This window comes from Leptodactylus fuscus, chromosome 3 (assembly GCF_031893055.1).
Source record: "Leptodactylus fuscus isolate aLepFus1 chromosome 3, aLepFus1.hap2, whole genome shotgun sequence".
Lineage (NCBI taxonomy): Eukaryota > Metazoa > Chordata > Amphibia > Anura > Leptodactylidae > Leptodactylus > Leptodactylus fuscus.
In genome coordinates, this window is record NC_134267.1 from 19851016 (window position 1) to 19865461 (window position 14446).

Genomic DNA, 14446 nt, shown 5'->3' on the forward strand with positions numbered 1-14446 from the left:
AGTAAACCTCCACCACCTCCTTGGTCAAGTCATCGTACCCATCGACGTTCCTTCTGATGTGGCTCTGTCAAAGTTTCGAAGGAAGGAATTTACACAAACCTTTACTACCAACTTCTTCTCCAAGGAATGCAGAATTGTGAAATTCAGTCTTTGCAGAGTTTTCAGATTCACTATATGGGACAAACAGCAACATGTCAGCAGCTGCAGAGCACGCCGGGCAGATGTTTTTTGGCTGCTGCTTTGATGTGACCCTCGTAATATGTATTAATTGTGGATTTCCTAGAATTGAGTTTATTTTTTAGGTATTATTTGGAGCAGTAACTCAATGTATTTATTCAATTTTTTTTTGTATATTTTTATATTGGATTTTAATTAGAATTTTTACAGTTTTTTAGGCAGTTTTTATTATTTTTTAGTTTTTTTTTTCCAATTTTGTTTTGCTTTTTACTTCATCTTCTTTCTCCCATGATGAATTAATGCACAGTCTTGACAATAAAAGTTTGTTGCACCTTGGAATTTGTGACGTTACCTGAACCACGTCTGTCCTGAATTGCATAGAACTGCAGCGTTTCAATCTGTGCGGGATTTGTAACATGTCTTGTCTCTAGCTTATGACAGATGTGTAAGGCATTATCTATGATTAGGGTTCGAAAAAGATCGGATTCCGATCGGCGATCGAGCAAATTTCACGATCGGGGATCGACTGGAAAATGATCGGAAATCGGATTTTGAAATTTTAAGATCGGCTCAACCCTAAAAGTGACTTTTCCTATAGAGAAGCATTGACTAGTGTTGAGCGATCGGGATCGGAGAAGATTGGATTCCGATCGGTGATGGAGCAAATTTCACAATCACGATCGGGATCGGCTGGAAAATGATCGGAAATTGGATTTTAAAATCGATCCTGAAATCTCAAGATTGGCTCAACCCTGTCTATGATAAATCCAGCCTTAGGGCTACATGCACACCACCTATAATCTGAATCTTACATGCAAAACATGTGAAATCCAAAAAATGCAAAAATTACAGGCTGCAGATTTTACAGTTGGCACCATAGGACAGAATTCAGATAGGTAAAAATCTGAATTATGTACATGAGAGTAAAGGGATTTTTTGGGACCCCCGGGACTTTTTCATGTTGATGATAGGTCATCGATATTCGGACCCCACACCGATCAGCCTGGAAGTTCAAAGCTAAAGGTCAGTCAAAGAAAATGTATTTGAGAATCTCGGAGAACAGGGATTCACAAACTTATTCTTAGCACACAGGGTAGAGAATAATGCAATTGGCATCAATTCTATAGATGATGTGTTCACTGAACATGCTTATACGAGTCTCTATCCACTGGATATTTACTTACATTACATTATGTAGGATCTCCATGTGGGGTCCCGGCCCACGGTGGGCCATGCACTAAGCTCCTCTGACAAAGAGAGTCAATTGGGGCCTGGTCTGGATTAGCAGAATTGATATGTTGGCTTCTGAATATGTTTGCCAAGGTGACATGACTAAGAACTCTGTTTATCGTTATTATATATGCTGGGCGGGGTGAGGGATCATAATGGATTTTTAGTTTATTTTCAGTTGTATGTTGTTTGAGGATCACGAATGTGTCGGGGCACGGGTTCACGTCTTTTTATCTTCCATTTTAAGGTAACTTTTATGGGATGATGAGTGACATACTGTTAGATGTTACCGGGCTCGGGAAGGTTGCAGAGCTCATAGGGGCACCAACATTCCTTAAAGGACTGGTAGTAAGTGTCTGATCGGTGACAGTCCAGCCACTTGGGACCCGTTCACATGGGGCAAGAGGGGGCAGATTTTGGCGCAGAATTCACGTCATAATCCGCCCCCTCACAATGGTGGTCTGTATCTGTGATGGCCGTATCATCCGTTTGGTCAAAATATCCCAAAATTCTCTCCTGTAGTGAAAGCCACTAGTTACAATGCAGTAGCAGCAATAACATCCGGTAGCCACTTATCCTCACAATGTAAATAATATAATCCAGTCGGAGCGGACATGTGGTTTGCATAAAAGCAAAATAATCAAGGAGAAGCGCCCTGGAATAAAGCCTTAATGTGCAGAAGACGACGAACGCTAAATATACTACGAAAATAATTAGAAAGCGATCAAAGACTTTGTAGTAAAGGACGTGACATGTGCAGCGTATTAAAGGATTATAGACGGGAGGCGGAAACGAGACTCGGGAGAAATAGCTCATTTATTGATATAGAATCCATTTATTTCAATCACTTGTATCCAGATGGAAGAGCAATGGACTATGGCGAGGCCTCCGAGGTCAGAGACACCGAGGTTTATAAAGGGGCAGAGGCGGGAACACCAGAGATCATAGTAAAATTTGAAGAGGTGAAGACAAAATCCAATTCGCCAACTACCAAGAAGTGACATCAAGGTGAAGTGATATATAGTAGGAGAAGGGAACCTTGCAAGATTTATGATCATACTAGCAGGAGGACCCGGCTGTGCACAGGTCTATTTCATTTTTTGTTTGCATAGTGGCCCTATGAGAATTGCTCAGTTTTGCAGTCGTGTATTTTGTATGTCGTTTGTGTGTGTGTTTCTGCCCGCGACTTCGTCTGCGTGTTGTTGACGTCGATGGTTTGCCTGCTCCGGTGTTTCAGCAGCTGTCAAGCTGGCCTGCCGCTGAACTCATTCCTCACACCGTGCCTGTGATTGTTCTGGCATCTCAGCAGCTTGCTGGGAATGTGTGAGACGGTCCTGGCACTTGCTGGTCTTTCTTGGGCGCCCTGGAGCCTTTTTGCCAACAATGGAACCTCTCTCCTTGAAGTTCTTGATGATGCCATAGATTGTTGACTGAGGTGCAATCTTTCTAGCTGTGATACTCTTCCCTGTTAGGCCATTTTTATGAAGTGCAATGATGACTGCATGTGTTTCTTTAGAGATAACCATGGTTATCAGAAGAGAAAGAATGATGCCAAGCACCAGCCTCCTTTTAAAGTGTCCAGTGGTGTCATTCTTACTTAATCATGACAGATTGATCTCCAGCCCTGTCCTCATCAACACCCACACCTGTGTTAATGGAGCAATCACTGAAACAATGTTAGCTGGTCCTTTTAAGGCAGGGCTGCAATAATGTTGAAATGTGTTTTGGGGGATAAAGTTCATTTTCTAGGCAAATATTGACTTTGCAAGTAATTGCTGTTAAGCTGATCACTCTTTATAACATTCTGGAGTATATGCAAATTGCCATTAGAAAAACTGAAGCAGTAGACTTTGTAAAAATTAATATTTGTATCATTCTCAAAACTTTTGGCCATGACTGTAGAAGTAAAAACTTGGTTTAAAGGGTAATTTTCTGGTGGCATTCCCTTTAAGATGCATCTATTATAACACACAACTAATGGTTTTAATAAGTTTTCTGATGTGAAATATTGCTTTGTAGCCGAAATTTTGGCAAAAGTGCGATATATAAATAGCACATCGTGAAGCGACCTCTTAATTTGGCGCCTCTCGCCGGTTATGTGGGGTCTCGCTGCATACGTTACACAGGCGTTCATTAGATCTTCCAATCTTAATAGAACATATTAAATTTGCAGCGATTCTTCATCCCGTGCCATAATCTACGGTTTACAAGTCTGTTATTGTATTGAAGTTCATCCAGTTGTTATATCTCACCCCTTTAGTAAAAGGTTAATAATCTATTAGGAAATATTCTTAAGGATTGTTATGGTATTAATATACTAATCAGAGACAGACATGAGACCGTAGGCAAAATAGTCACCATTAAAGGGGTCTTCTGACCTTAAAGAGGACCTTTCTCCACCTCCACCACCCTTTAATAGCCATCCGTCCACTGATTCCTGCACAGTTGGAATTTTTTCTCTAGTCCCCACCGTTCCTGAGCAATCAGTGCAGGTAGTTTTGGTGCATGTTATGCTAATTAGACCGCTACTGTCAAGTGGGTGGTGCCATGTATGGACTGGCAAGAGGGAGGAGCTGGCAGAGCTGTCACTGTCCAATCAGGTACAGACATTTCCAGAGCGTTCCGAATCACACCATGTTGCCTGCTCCTGCCTAAGACCACCCACTTGACAGTACAGGCATCTACAAAAGACCCGTCTTAATAAATGTACCCCCGCTGTGTCAGTCTGGTTCGCTCACAGAGCACGGGCTACATTATCTACTGGTCGTGCACGAGTGCCTTGTCTAAGACTCTAGACTTTTCTACATGTCTTTTCTAGAAGCAATTTTTTACTATACAATACAAAATTCCTTCATCCAGGTGTTGCACATAAAATCAGAGATTCATCTCAGTTTGGCCACATCAGCACGGGCACGTTCTGCGCAATGTATATATTAACCCTTCTTATGAGAGTTACAGTGTTGGCCAAAAGTATTGTCCCCCCTGCAATTCTGTCAGATAATCCTCGGTGTCCCCCAGATAATAATCACAAGCACAAACTCTTTGGTAATATCTTCATTTATTTTGCTTGCAAAGAAAAAACACAAAAGAGAATGAAAAAAAAAAGTCAAATCATTGATCATTTTACACAATAATGGTGCGGACAGAAGTATTGGCGCCCTCAGCCTAATACTTGGTAGCACAACCTTTAGACACAATAACTGCGCACAACCGCTTCCGGTAACCAGCAATGAGTTTCTTACAAGGCTCTGCTGGAATCTTAGACCCTTCTTCTTTGGCAAACTGCTCGCGGTCCCCCCTGAGATGTGAAGGGGGCCTTCTCCAAACTGCCACCAAGAGATCTCTCCCCCTCCCCCACAGGTGTTCTATGGGATTCAGGGCTGGACTCATTGCTGCCACTTTACAAGTCTCCAGGGCTTTCTCTCACCACCATTTTCTAGTGCTGACCTGAAGTGTGTTTTGGGTCATTGTCCTGCTGGAAGAGCCCTGACCTCTGAGGGAGACCCAGCTTTCTCACACTGGGCCCTACATTATGCTGCACAATGTGTTGGTGTCTTCAGACTTCATAATGCCATGCACACGGTCAAGCAGTCCAGTGCCAGAGGCAGCAAAGCAACCCCAAAACATCAGGGACCCTCTGCCATGTCTGACTGTAGGGGGCGTCTTCTTTTCTTTGAAGGCCTCTTTTTTTCCTGTAATCTCTATGTTGATGCCTTTTCCTACTTTTGTCTCATCTGACCAGAGAACATTCTTCCAGAACGGTTTTGGCTTTCTCAGGTAGGTTTTGGCAAACTCCAGCCCGGCTTTTTTCTGTCTCTGGGTAAGAAGTGGGGTCTTCCTGGGTCTCCTACCAGACATGTCCCTTCTCATTCAGACGCTGACGCTGGATAGTACGGGGTGACACTGTTGTACCCTCGGACTGCAGGGCAGCTTGGACTTGTTTGGATGTTAGTCGAGGTTCTTCATCCACCATCCGCACAATCTTGCGTTGAAATCTTTCGTCAATTTTTCTTTTCCGTCCACATCTAGGGAGGTTAGTCACAGTGCCATGGGCTTTACACTTCTTGATGATACTGCGCACGGTAGACACAGGAACATTCAGGTCTTTGGAGATGGACTTGTAGCCTTCAGATTGCTCATGCTTCCTCACAATTTTGCTTCTCAAGTCCTCAGACAGTTCTTTGGTCTTCTTTCTTTTCTCCATGCTCAATGTGATACACACAAGGACACAGGACAGAGGTTGAGTCAACTTTAATTAATTTCAACTGGCTGCAAGTGTGATTTAGTTATTGCCACCACCTGTTAGGTGCCTCAGGTAAGTAACAGGTGCTGTTAATTACACAAATTAGAGAAGCATCACACGATTTTTCAAACAGTGCCAATACTTTTGTCCACCCCCTTTTTATGTTTGGTGTGGAATTATATCCAATTTCACTTTTTGACAATTTTTTTTGTGGTTTTCCATTGAAGAAAAATTAAATGAAGATAATAATACCAAAGAATTTGTGATTGCAATCATTTTCTGGAAGAACATGAGTATTATCTGACAGAATTGCAGGGGTGCCAATACTTTTGCCCAACACTGTATATGGTAAGGAAAGTTCTTCCTTCTACAAATATTGCAAAGAATATTTACAACCCCAGGATAAAGGACGGAGGGGGGATCTATTAGAGATTTAGTACAGTTTTATAATACATGGTTAGTAAGTAATAGGGTGGGGACTGGCCCGAGTCACCTGCTAAGAGCAAATAGGGGCCTTTTCAAACCCAATGATATAAATACGCAGGGGCGTAACTAAAAACTTATGTGTCCTGGTACAAAATTTCAGCTGGGCCCCCCTCACTACCTTCAGCCATGTCCCATCTATACATTTCAGCAGCATTCCCATCTCCCTTTTCTTCTCTATCCGGCCCAGACCACCATGAAGACTACTTGTCTGTGCACACAAGCTCCCATCTCAAGTTGTTGCCTCCCCATATAGTGATTGTGCCCCCTTTTGTGCTACAAGTTCCACCCATAGAACCCATCCATATGCTGAACAATATATGCCATGATAGGGTTCCTTTTCTCCCTTCTGACAGTGGAAGGCTGTGTATCATAAATCGTCTCACTCCAGTACACTAGAGGGCAGGGGGAGGACATTTACAATGCACAGACTGCCAGCCATCCCAAGGTAGATCAATGAAGTTTATCCAGCCCTAGTGAGGTGAGGGTGACATTTGGGTCCTCCTAGATTCTGGGCCCAGTTACAGCTGTGGTCATCCCTATAGTTAAGCCAGTGTCAATACATGTACAGACTAATTCATACAGGACCCTCTGGTGGATTTGCATGGAAACTGAACATGCCACAGATAACAGCTCATTGCTGGGGATATGAGTTATGGGCCAATCTGATCAGCTCTCTATTACAGAGCAGTAGGCAGAGCCTTCTCCCCTTAAAGGGATATTTTGGGACTTAAAGAGAGCCTTAAGCCACCGTCATCAACTCCAACATTTATTACATCCTTCAATTCGTGGCACTTCATTGATTCCGACACAGTTGGAATTTTTTCTCTAGCCCTCACCATTTCTGAGCAATAGGTGTTGTTAGTCTCGGCACCCAATATGTTAATTATGCTATGTAATGTCACGAGGATGGTCTTTGGCTGGAGCGGATAGTCTAGGACCACCCACCTGACAGTAAAGAGCTTAATTAGCATATTGGTTACTGAAATTAACAGCACTGATTGCTCAGGAATGGAGGGAACTAGAGAAAATATTCCAACTGTGGGGGCTATTGAAGAACGGTCGGAGATGAAGGAGGTGGTGTAAGGTAAATATGGATGACCAATCCGTAAGATAGCTCATGAATATCAGATTGGGGGGGGGGGGGGGTCAACACTTGCCACCCCCACTAATCAGCTGTTCCAAGCAGCCGTGGTATTCAGGTGAGCATGGCCTTCACTTGACATGAAGTGACATAAGGATCATAGGCCACGTGGTCTGTTTTCTGCTCAGTCCCAATCAAGTAAATGGGACTGAGCTACAATACTAAACACGCCTGATATACAATGTATGGCGCTGTGATTGGTAAGTAGTACACAGGCCAAAACCTCTTCATACAGCTTATTGGTAACCACCAATCTTGACATGTGTTATCTGTCTGGAATGCCAAAACTACTTAGAACTTTGGTTCTAGATAATATTATAGACCTGTTATTCTCAGTATTACAAGGAATAATCCGCTACGTCACAGAACACATGGTTTTGTGAAGTCCCTGTAAACCATAAAGTGCAGACTCTTAATTTTCCTGGAAGCATCTTCAAGAAGAAGTTCTAGGAAGACATCAGAATATGATACAAGACTTGTGGGAAGAAATCACATTTGGTGATATATGGGGAGTGGGACCACTCATGACTGCAGAGAGTCTACATAACATGTTTTACCTGATGAAGATGTTCAGTCATAAAATGCGTCATAACTAAGGTCACCAGTAAATTTTATTATTCCCCCATTTACAAATGAGTCTTAATATAGTGCAATGTTAGTGAATGACAGCTTTATCATAAAGTTATGTGCTCCCCTCTGGAGCACTGAGCTCTTCTCTGCTCCTTTGTTGCACACAGAGTTGCAACAGGAAGTCAAATTTACAATGCATATCTATAGGAGTCATATTGCAGCTCTAAGAGACTTGTATTGTGAATCTGACCACCTCGGGGGCATAATTTAAGATTGCACCTGGGTCCTGAGAGCATTAGGGGGTCTGTAGGGTGTGACTTCCCAATATTAGACCAGTACTATGAAGAGTACATTATAGTTGGGGGGCCTGGTATACATTGTGTATCGGGGCTCAGGAGCTTCTTGTTACATTCCTAGACCACCTGTTCATTCAGGGCTGTGATGATATGCTGGCCTGGTGACTCTAACCTATCTATCTGCAGGGCTGGGGTGATATGCTGGTTCTGGTGACACTAACCTATCTATCTGCAGGACTGGGGTGATATGCTGGGTCTGGTGACAGTAACCTATCTATCTGTAGGGCTGGGGTGATATGCTGGTTCTGGTGACACTAACCTATCTATCTGCAGGGCTGGGGTGATATGTTGGGTCTGGTGACAGTAACCTATCTATCTGCAGGGCTGGGGTGATATGCTGGTTCTGGTGACACTAACCTATCTATCTGCAGGACTGGGGTGATATGCTGGGTCTGGTGACAGTAACCTATCTATCTGTAGGGCTGGGGTGATATGCTGGGTCTGGTGACAGTAACCTATCTATCTGCAGGGCTGGGGTGATATGCTGGTTCTGGTGACACTAACCTATCTATCTGCAGGGCTGGGGTGATATGCTGGTTCTGGTGACACTAACCTATCTATCTGCAGGGCTGGGGTGATATGCTGGTTCTGGTGACACTAACCTATCTATCTGCAGGACTGGGGTGATATGCTGGGTCTGGTGACAGTAACCTATCTATCTGCAGGGCTGGGGTGATATGCTGGTTCTGGTGACAGTAACCTATCTATCTTCAGGACTGAGTCGATGGATTCATATGGATTAAGGTCCTGGTGGACAGACGGTTGATGTTAATGATCAGTGTGTAATACTTTATTTCACCTATGGGGGTGCTACAGGGAAATTGAACACTTATTGTCTGGTTGTACCTTAGATTACAGCTGATTCTAGACCTTCAGTGATCAGCTCATTCTCACACGACCTTTCCAGAGGAATTGCCAGAGATAAGAAGTTCTTAGTAAATAATGATTCAGAGAGTCTATTAAAAAAAAAAAAAATGTACACTCCAAAGTCCAACATGGCAGTTTGAGAGGCCCATATTGTGTATGGCTGACTGTAAGCATCTGGTTCAAGGACACAGATGAAACCTTCAAAGCGAGCAGGAAATGTAATAATTGTCCCGTAGTTTCTCAATTTCTAGCTATGAACTTATTTCAGAATATCCACATGTGGCGACCACAGAGCAGGTTTAGGTTGGGCCTATTCCATTTCCTAATCGTGTTGCTTACACATCTACAGTATAATAAGTCATGATTCCATTCTCCTAAGACTAGCAAAATGACGCAAATGAAGAAAAGAGAAATGTAAATCCCATCAATATTCGGCGTGACCTTTGCTCTTTGCCTTCCATCAGTTCTTCTCGGTACTTGCAGACAGTTTTTAGCAGAACTGGACAGGGAGATTGTTCCCGCCGCCATCTTGGAGAACTAAGCACAGATCTTCTGTGGATGTGGGCTTGCTCCAATCCGTCTGTCTCTTCATGTCCTCCCAGACGGACTAGATGATGTTGAGGTCAGGGCTATATCTGTGGGGGCCATATCATCACTTCCAGGACTCCTCCTCCAAAGGGCAAATGTCACACCAGATATTGATATTTCGCATTGCATTTGGGATCAGACCCACCAGAGGTTCAAGACCCCTAAGGGGTCTAATAAATAAAGTATCAAAAAAAGGAGTATCAGAAAGGAAAAGGAGGTTGTTGGCCAAAATCTTGCAATACATGGCCCCATCCACACTCCCTTTAATATGGTGCAGTCGTCCTGTCCCCTGCACCACCAAAGTATGATGTTTCCACCCCTTCGCTTCATGGTTGGGACTGTGTTCTTGGCATTGTACTCATCCTTCTTCTTCCACCAAACACGGCGAATGGAGTTGACACCAAAAAGTTCTAGTTTGGTCTCATCTGATCACATGACCTTCTCCCATGTCTCCTCTGGATCATGCGTGCCCTATCTGTGACTTAGTATGTTTATAATGGCAAACATGGAGACTGTGGTCCCAGCTCTCTTCAGATCATTGACCAGGTCCTCCCTGTAGTTCTGGGCTGATCCCTGACCTTTCTCAGAATCATCCTTACCCCACGAGGCAAGATATGGCATGGAGTCCCGGACTTAGGAAGATTGTCGCCATCTTATGTTCCTTCCATTTTCTAATAATGGTGCCAACAGTTGTCTTCTCACCGGATTGCTTGCCTATTGTCCTGTAGCCCATCCCAGCCTTGTACAGGTCTACCATGTTGTCCCTGGTGTCCTTGGCCTTGACCATGGTGGAGAGGTTGGAGTGTGATTGACTGAGTGTGTGGACCTATAATATAGGTAATGAGTGCAGATAGGAAAAACCAGTTGGTTGGTCAGTGATCAAAAACTTATCTCATGCAATAAAATTCAAGTTAATTATTATTTATAAACCATACAATGTGATTTTCTGGATTTTTCTAGATTCCGTCTCTCACAGTTGAAGTATACCTAGGATAAAAATGAACGACTTCTCCATTCTTTGTAGGTGGGAAAACTTGAAAAATTGCCAGAGTATCAAGTACTTATTTTCCCAACTGTACGGAGTATGAAAGGGGAGGAGTCGAAAACAAAAATTGAAAAACGGCTCTGGCGGGAAGGGGTTAACTAAAATGTAAAAAATGGAGTTGTATAGGAAAACATGCTGACCATATGCTATTATTTGCATCCATTACCAAGAGTCATCTCTTGTCACAACCCATGCCACTTTGATCCCGTACGAGATCCCATGTGGTACCAGTTTTGCCTTCAATGTGAATCTTGATGGATGGTCAGACTTAAGTGGTGCCCCCAACAGCTTTATTAGGGGTTCCTAAGTGAGACATCCACAGGTCCTGATGAGGATCAGATGGGAGTCAGACCGAATGTCATCACCTGTTATAGATCAACTCCAGAAACTGTGTACAGCATGTGTCCGCCATTTATGAGTTATCACTGACTTAATTTCGTAAATAATAGATGTCTATAAAAAGGCAGGAACACGTGGACGCTGGGCTTACTATGTGTATGTGGCACCCATGTGACTCTTTAATATTTACAATGGCGCCTCCTCTCTTCCATCTTCACCCTCTCTTCTGTGGGACCAGTATTTGGGTCATATTATACTCGTCTACTCTTAGTAAAGGTCCATTGACCAGCCGTGAGGAGAAGGTCCAAGCTGAACATGTCCAGTATTGGCATAGGATGGAGTAGAGATGAGTAAACTGGTTCAGAACGAACCGGATTCATCCCAAATTTTACAAAAGTCTTGGGTTATACTCAACCCCCAAAATTTGGAGGTTCGCCACTCACAAACCACTATTATACTCTTGGGTTTCTTCAGATCCAAGAGTATAATAAGCAAAGGCGGTCTTGGTGGTCTTCCAACTTCTTCTGGTCTCCTGGGTAATGTCACGGGGGTATACTGAGGCCTTTGATTGGATCATGAAATCAGTGCACCCCATGTGCTTTGGCCCAATCACAGACCTCAGCGTTCGCTTAAGGTACGTGATGTCACTCATTAGAGAGGACCCCAAGGACGCATCGGATATAATGCCCCATAGTTTTCCCCACACAGCATAATGCCCCATTAGTTCCCCCACACCCTATAATGCCCCTTTGTTTTCCCCACACAGCATAATGCCCCATTAGTTCCCCCACACCCTATAATGTCCCTCAGTGCCCCCACACAGTATAATGCCCCCTTAGTGACCACCGCTTGGTATAATGCCCCTTTGATGTCCATGCATATTATAATGCCACACTTGAGCAGCCACACAGTATAATGCCTTCTTAGTGGCCTCCACATACTATAATGCTCCATTGTTGTCCTTGCATAGTATAAAGTCACATTCTTGTTCCTCACTTTGTGATGCCCCTTTGTGCCCCGAACATAATATAACGCCCTGTTAGTGCTCCTACACCAAATAATTCCCCTACAGTACAATTGCACCATAGTGTACCCTGTGCCAACCACATGCCTAGGTGCACTCCGTCCTTGCTTCTGCATAATGATACTGCAACAATTGTGCTACTCCTGGATGGACGACAGGGGCGAAGGTGGTGGAAGAGGGACAACGCTCAGGAGATCAGTCTTTCTGCCCACAGGACATGGTCTGTTAGTTGACTAATCCTGGTATAGAGCTTTTTTTTGCACAAATATAGTGGTTCATATGTACACAATCCCTTCATTGTGCGGATCAATGGTAGTCGCAGATTTTTGGAAGGATGGAGTAGCCAATGAACCTGAACCACCATCATCTCAAGTCCTCTCCAGTGTTCTTTCCAGTAATTGTACGTTATTTCCTCATTATATGGCCGCCTGTCATCTTATTCCAGTTAGAAGATGATTTCTTGCAGACATTTGTAAACCAGACCCGATCATATATGAAGCGTGCAATCCAAGCCATCAACAATGTATTCACCAGATGGAAGGGTCTTAGGATGATCATCATCGTATCCTGTGATCAATCAGAATGTTGTAGTACCAGTCATCACACAATATATTTAGTTTATAGGACACGGCCTTGGGCAGCAGTAGATGATGTGCAAAAGGCATCCAATCCTCCAAAGGGAGGCCTACAGACATCAGTATAGGCACACAAACATTCATGATTCACCTACATTATGGACCTTTTGAGGAAGCTCAAAGGGGTCAACAATGAGTCCAATGTTCTTCTCACCAGTCCTCAAGTCCTGCTTTTAACATGAGTAAGGAACAATAGGTGGAGATCTTTTTAGGAGACCCCTAGGATAGCATACATTGGCACACAATAGTTATGTTGGCATTGTCTACCATAACAGGCCACTGTTATTGGATCAACTCATGAGCACAGCGATAGGGCGCATATGTGCCACCACGTATGCTAACTTGTTCATTGGCCGGTGGGAGGACACCACCTTTTGATCATCCTGTAGACGCATAGTGTAAGTGTAGACAACCTCTTCAGCATGTGGATGTTATCTAACAATGGATGGATGAATTGGATGGATATTTCTTGGGTTTTTCCACCAACGAACCAGGAATTTCCAGGAACAGTTTCCAGTCTATAACAACTGGTGTCCTCACCTCACCTGGTGTGCTCACTTATGCCTTCACACAAGGGCGGAAATCACTAAACTCCATTTCAGTGGGTGACATGGTGTCTAGCACCCTAGCATACTCAGGGCTGGTTTTAGAGGTGGGAAACTGGGCAATTCCATAGGGCCAATGTTTCTTCTCGCATACATTGTAGCAAACTGAGAATGGGGCCAATAAACAGTCAGCTCCAGTGGAGTTAAGTGGGCACTATCTGGGACTATTTGGGATCACTGAATGACTATGGTGTGTAGACATCATATGGAAGTATCCATATAGTAAAGTGTATATGAATCTATGACATACGTATCAAGTTTTTGGAGCTTCAAGGAAAACTGTCAAAACCTAGCGAGCACTCCATTAGTAAGAGTCGTAGTCATAGTTCTCAGAAAATGAGCCAAGTGTAGCTGTGAGAAGATTTGGGGTGACCTATATAACTATCTGATCGTTCTTATTTCATAGGTTCCTCATCAATCTTCCCTTCAGGACTGTCTTATGTAAGAGCATGACGTCTTCCACCAAGTTCCCACAACTGCCGATTCACATCTGATTTCCTACATCAAAGTCGTTTCTTTGTAATTCGTAGAATATTTCAGTGAATCGCATCGGCAGATGTGATAGCCTGAGATTGATGCATATGTTACGTCAGCCCTGTTACTTGTCTTTTGAAGTTCACAAGTTTTTTGGATTTCCAGATCCGGGGTTTCGGATCCAAACACAAGGCTCAGCTCTCCGTTCCTTCCCCATCATTGTAGACCATTGGTTCTCAAGCTCTTCAAATGAAGTAAGTTCCCAAGTTCCCCCAAAGTAGCCATCACTTATAAATGTTAATAATATAAAGCTTTTGCCCCCTCAGAGCCCCCACATGTTGTATAATGCCCCCCCTCCCCCCCCCCTATTTCCACCATAGTCAGTATAACAGCACCACCACATGTAACATAAGAACCATTGTGATGTATAATGGACCTCTGGGTGTATCAGACATAGTTTTTGTTATTTTGCCTGTAACTGGGGCTGATATATTAGGGTTAGCTATCACTATAGACTTATACTAGAGATAGAGTATAGAGATAATCGTATCAATTTGGCACAAATCAAATTTGTTATGTATTTCCACAAAATTTTAGATTTGGCTGAATCTGAAGGTTTCAGGATTTGGCACCATTTTTACAGATCAAAAGCAGACAGAGACCCCA